The sequence below is a fragment of the Sceloporus occidentalis genome, unplaced genomic scaffold (assembly GCF_023333645.1).
Source record: "Sceloporus occidentalis isolate IW3139 unplaced genomic scaffold, rSceOcc1.0.p SCAF_59, whole genome shotgun sequence".
In the NCBI taxonomy this organism is placed as follows: domain Eukaryota; kingdom Metazoa; phylum Chordata; class Lepidosauria; order Squamata; family Phrynosomatidae; genus Sceloporus; species Sceloporus occidentalis.
The window spans coordinates 778,697-784,696 of record NW_028317039.1 but is presented as its reverse complement, the minus strand read 5'-3'; positions in this window follow the sequence as shown (position 1 = coordinate 784,696).

Sequence of the window (6,000 nt, the reverse complement as noted above, 5' to 3'; positions counted from 1 at the left end):
TTACAGTTCCTTAGAACCACCAGCTGGCGCGTGCTATTCTACCCACTAGCTTTGCTAGGTGGTTATGCCTCCCGGAGGGACAAAATCGAGTTTGCAGGAATCTATGATCTGCTAACTTTCTCTGTCCTAGGCATGAGCATAACCATCTAGCAACAGCGTCCACCCTTCACTCCCTGGCTTGTGTTGGTGCCTGGTGGTGGGGTTTATCATTGTAGGGCGTTTTAGGATACTATAGTGATCGGTGTGCGTTCCTCCTTCTAATTGTCCATTTTTTGTCTTCTTAGATTACAACCGTCCTTCCAGACAGGACCAGCAGATCAAGGACCATCCTAAAGTTAAGGCACTGGCAGATGCTCCTTTGGTGGGAGGCTTGATACTTCTCACAAGGACTATTTCCATTTTTCAATTACTTTTCATGGATAGTTTTATTACATTTAACATGTTACTATTTGTCAGTTTTCAGGACTTGGCTTCTGTTACATTGTTTTCTTCTATAACTGATCCAGGGCTGTTAGCATATTGAATTGCCTGTGTTTGCCTTTATTATGGAATATGTTATTAAATGCTTTTCCAGATTCATCGGCATGGTGTGTTTATTCTTAATTTACATGGAACTTTATATGTTCAGTTCCCCTTGGGGCTTTATCTTCTATCCTGCAATATATAGAGTGTTCTACTGGATGAGTTTACCATCTGCAGTTTCCTATTTTAAAACCTGAGATGATCAGGGCTCCTGCACTCAGCATGGCTGTCCTGATCACCTAATTGGCTGAAATGCTGTTGCTGTGCCCGAGCGTAGCTCAAACATTTTCAGCTTGGCAAATGTAACTCTGGGAGGCTGCCGCATACCCACTAGCTTTGCTAGGTGGTTATGCTTATTCCTAGGACAAAGAAAGTTTGCAGATAATAGATTCCTGCAAATTATATTGTGTTTTACTATTCTGCTTACTTCTGCGGAGTACAATGGTTTCTTAATTTTTTTAGAAACTGACAAGCCTAATATAATTTTCCATTGCTTTCAACAATTTTACTTTTAAATAACCCATTTTCTCCTGGACTCCATTTAAATGGCTACATAAATAATCATTTTAGAAAAGTCTAAAAGCTTTTTAAAAAATCTAAAACGTTTTTGTGTAATGTGACAGATTGAGGTTTTCCATGATTACCGTATTTGCTTGATTATTAGATGACCCTGATTATAAGACAACCCCACAAAATTTGAATATTAGTTTAGAAAAAAAACCTAAATATAAGACTACCCTATAAGAAAAGTTTTATTACTAAATATTAATTCACATGTAAACTTTTTTTCATATATAATAAAAATTATGATGGAGAAAAATGCGCCACAGTTATGCACATCTGCCCCACGGCCTGCTACTCTGCACCCCAGATATGCCAGTCTGCCCCTTCAGATATGCCTTATACCCCCCATATACCACTCTGGCCCCCAGATATGCCTTATTCCCCCCTATTTACCAATCTTTCCCCCCGATATGCCCTCCCGACTTACCAATGCATCCCCATCCTTGCCCTCCATGCTCCAGACTCCCCGGTGTCAAGTGGGGGCAGACTTCAGCCGGGGCTTCTATGACCGAGCACAGGAAGGTCACGTCACGAAAGTATCGGGTAGCAGCGGAGGACGTTCACTGACTGCCAGGGAGGAGAATCCAGGTCCCCTGCAGCGCTGCGGCGGATCTGGATCTTAGTCTTGTAGTCAGACCTCTATTTGAGGTCTTATTATAAGACAACCTCGAATATAAGATGAGGGGTATTTTTCAGCATTTGCTCTGAAAAAAACCTTGTCTTATAATCGAGCAAATGCGTCAATGTCATTTTAGCTATTTCCACAATTAGTAGATTATCTACTTCTTCTACTTGTCCTATAAATCACATCTACACCTGTTACTTTACTTTTACTAATTCATAATGTAACCCAAACTGACTCTATGTTCTCCCCACTAACTTGTGTTGAGTTAGATTTAATCAACATATAAAGCCCTCCCTCTTTCTTCCCTGCCTGTCTTTTCTATATATAAAGTGTATCCTGGTATTGCTATGTCCCTGTAAATGTTCTTGCTGTACCGTGTCTCAGTAACAGCCACTAAATCAACATTACTGTTACAAGTTCATGGATCTTATTCCCTAAACTGCGAGCATTTGTAGACATGACCTTTAGCTTGTCATTTAACACACATGCTGCAGGCACCTTCTGTCCTTTTTGGGGGGCAACATATATGCTACTATCAGTAAAAACCAAGCCCCCAGATCCAGCCACCTAGGAACCTTTCTTTTATATACTGTCTAGCCCAGTATTTATTATTCACCCCTCCCTCATTCCTAGTTTAAAATCTCCTTTCTAGCCATCTAGCTGTCATTTCCCCACGAACATTGGACCTTCTTGCGTTCAGGTCCAATCCAGTGAGGGTCTAGTGCAGCTGCTCCTTACTCTGGGGATCTGCTCTTTTAAGTAATTGGATATTGGGGAAATTCAGTCCTGTACCAAGTGGCTGGATATGTCTGTCTGCTAGTGACTGCCTAGGTTCAGTGCTATACTGCTGTTGCTCCTCTGTCTACTTCCTTATTCTGGGGGGATTAGTATTTTCATTTTTTTAAATATTATTAAAACTCAGACCTGTGCCAAGTAGCTGGATTGTGTTTGTTTGCCAATGCCTGCCCATGCCCCATGCTCTATTGTTGTTGCTGCTGCGGTTACTCTGTCTCTTTACTCACTCTGGGTGATCAATTCAAATACTGAAAAATTCAGTCCTGTTCCAAGTGACTGGAGATGTCTGTCTGCCAGTGCCTGCCCAGGCCCAGCGCCATACTGCTGTTGCTCCTCTGTCTGCTTCTTTACTCTGGAGGATCACTTTTAATGTTTGGGGAATTCATTCCTGTACCAATGGGTTTCATGTGCCAGTGCCTACCCAGGCCTCATTCTTTACTGCTGCGCATCCTTGTTTTGCCTTACAGTGAGGAGGTCCTTTTATTTTTTTTAAATATTGCAGGAAATTTAGCCCTGCGCGAAGTGGTGGTGGTGGTATGTGCCTGCCTAAGCCACATGCCTTACTACTACTGCTGCTATTGTTCCTCTTTCTCCTTGTTCACTTTGTGGTGGTCGCATTGCATTATGTTTCTTTTTCTAATATTGAGGGATTCAGTATTGTACCATATGGCTGGATGCTCTACGGCTCAGTCTTCTTCCTTACTTTGGTTGATCAATTGTTGTCCATTTTTCTAATACTGCGGGAGGGAATTTAGTCCTGTACTATATAACTTGATGTGTTCTTGTTCTTTTTTCTAATACTGGAGAGGTTGAGTCGTGTGACTGGATGTGAATGTCTGCTGGTCCTTCCCCTATGTACTTCCCTGCCTCTGGTGCTCCAGCTCAGTCTCCTTCCTTTCTTTGTGGGGTCAATTCCTTCTTTTAATATTTCACATTTTTTAACCTGTATCCTGTGCCCTGCCTCTGCTGTGACTCAGTCTCCTTACTGGGGAATCAGTTTTTTTCTTCTAATATTTAGGGAAACGTAGTCCTTTACAATCTGAATTTGTCTGTCTTACAGTGCCTGCCATGTACCCTGCTTTTGTTACTGTTGTACAATGCCCTGCCTTACTCTGAGGGATCAGTTCTTGTTCTTTTTTTCTAATATTGGTGGAAGGGATGGATTCAGTCTTGTACCATATTTTTGCATATGTCTGAATGCCCGTGCCTACCTTGCCTCTGCTGCAACTCAAACTCCTTCCTTACTCTGAGGGATCAATTCTTTAAAAAAAAATGTAAATTCAATGTCCTTTACTGTGGGGCTGCATATGTGTATCTGCCACTGTCTACCTGGTGCCCTACTACTACTACTACTGCCGCTGCCTTATCCCCTTCTTCAACTCATCAAAATGGTCCAATTTGAGAAGTTCAGCCCTATAGCATGCAGCTGGATGCATGTATCCATTGGTGTATTGCTGCTGGTGATAGCCCTCCATGCAAATCTGACTCTGAATCTCTTCCTACACATTGAAATTCTGCTGCTCTAAGGGGAAGTGATTCCAGAAGGTGTCAGGGCTGCAGTGATGAGTGTCAGGGTAGGAGATTGGATTTGTGAAGATCGTAATGACTCTTGATGACAAAACATGTAACACATTTCTAAAGGTCTAGAAAAGGAGAAGAAACTGGAAAGAATGGATATTCAAAATGGATACTGTACAATTTGAGTCTACTGTATGGTGGTGGTAGAAAGGAAAAAAAGAGGCAGTCAGAATATGTATTGGCCCGTGTGATCTGAATACAGTGATAATGGAAGATCACTACCAATTACCTTCACTAGAGGACATCACAGAAAAACTAGCCATCTGTGTAGCCTACTAAATATGCAATTAAGATACTGGCAATCACACTTAAATAGGGCTAGCGGTCACCTTAAAAGAATAGTTTAGTTCAGATTATAGAATAATGCATACTAAAGTACACTGTGAGTACTCTGTGACCTCACAGTTATCACACATCACTCTAATCACACAAAACACCTCACACCAATCATACATGGCTTCCATCACACCAATCACACAAACTACCTCACTCCTTCACATCTATCACACATCAATCCCATCACACAAAACACCTCACTCAATGACACCTATCACATATCATAACTCATTGTTCATCAGTGGCAATTAGGCTATTAAGTTCTGCAAAACTGTTGTAATGTTATACATACACTATGTGGACACAAGTTTTGGGACAACCCTCCTAATTATTATTTAGGGGTTTCAGTCACACCTGTTGCTTACATTTCTAATTTTTAGGAGAAACTAAGTCCTGTAGCATGGGGCTGGATGTCCCCTGTGGCATAACGCCTACTAGCACCTACCTATCAGGTCAGTGAGAGGGTCTGGCTGTCTTACCGCAACCTACGGGTCCTAAAACTGGCACTCCATTACGTTGGACTTTTGTGTGTCCTTCAAGGGTTAACCTTGTAGCCTATGCCCTTGACCTCCCTCCTAGCATGCGCATCTCAAACGTATTCCATGTTTCCCTTTTGAAATCTTTGGTGTGTTACTGCTACACCACCTCGATGCCATGTCCACGTGCCGTTCTGGTTGACAATCATGAGGAATTAGAAATATGCAACATCATTGAATCATGTGTGTTGAGAGGGGGCATCCCCTAAACCTTGAGATGCAGCTGCTGTAAAGGTGAGTCTAGAAAGCGTCAGGGGCTTCCTCCTTTAAAAATCCCCTAATAAATAAATTTTCAAAATAAAAAACCCTCTGAATTTCATCTGAATTGAACGAACAGAAAATGAAATTTGTTGCCTGTAAACAAACAAAACTTTTGTCCAAATCATTTTTGCTTGTTGTGCAAGTATGCAAATTTCTAAAGGAACCTAACATGTGCTTCTGTGACTGTAATTACCAAGGCCAAGAATGATCAGATATCTGAAATCCCTTAAAAGACTGCAATCATCACAGGCTTGATGAGGTAATGATAGAAATCATTAATTGTACTCTTCAGTGTACCTTAAGAGAGCTGTCATTTTAGTAAGGAGGAATGTTACGATAAGATTGTCTAAAACTAGTGGGTCAGAGGCTTAGATGTAATGTAAGGAAGTTTTAGAGGTTACTACCGTGACGGAACTTGGCTCATTTTTGCCTCGCACTCAATGTACGATAAGCCAAGGAAAGAGCCCATAGTGACTTGCCAAGCTAAAATGAAGGTAATCTTAAAAAAAATGGTTTTCCTTATTTTATTGGTTTAACACATGACCTCTTTTCTGCATACTACTAGACTACTGCACGGGGTAAGTTTTCGGGCAACTAATTTTTTTTCCTGGCTGAACAGCTTGGACAAAATTGGAGGACTAGGTCCCTTAAATCTTCTGTACTCATCTTTTATAGAACTTTAAAAAAAAAAAAAAAGGTTCCCAAGGGGACGGTCAAAGAGATGCAGAAGCAGCAGCAGTAGTAGAGCACTCGGCCTGGGCAGGCAGACACTGGCAGATGATA